Genomic DNA, 387 nt, shown 5'->3' with positions numbered 1-387 from the left:
GTGAACCATAATTTGTTAGACTGGATGAACAGGAACTAAAACAGATGAGTATAAATGTAACGGGACCCATTGTGGACTGGGGTGTGCAGAAGTATGCAAGGGGGAAAGTAGATGTTCTGGACAAAACGCCGATGAGATGAGCTGCTTTCTCATTCGGTTGCTCTGCATGGACTGAGTTCACCTCCAACCTCTCAGGGGACAAGGTTCTCCTAACTGGCATACCCAAACCAACCAATCGTCTTACTCTGGGCTGACACATGCCCTGACTCCACCCCTTCCCACACTCTATCTTGGAATGTCAGCCCTGGAGCTGACATTGCCAGACCAGGTTCCAGCTGAGCAAGCCACCTAGGCATCGCTCTCTGAGAGGAAACTCTGGGTGTGACC

The sequence above is a fragment of the Tupaia chinensis genome, unplaced genomic scaffold (genome assembly GCF_000334495.1).
Source record: "Tupaia chinensis unplaced genomic scaffold, TupChi_1.0 Scaffold148257_1, whole genome shotgun sequence".
NCBI classification, from domain to species: Eukaryota; Metazoa; Chordata; class Mammalia; order Scandentia; family Tupaiidae; genus Tupaia; species Tupaia belangeri.
This window is presented reverse-complemented; position numbering follows the sequence as displayed.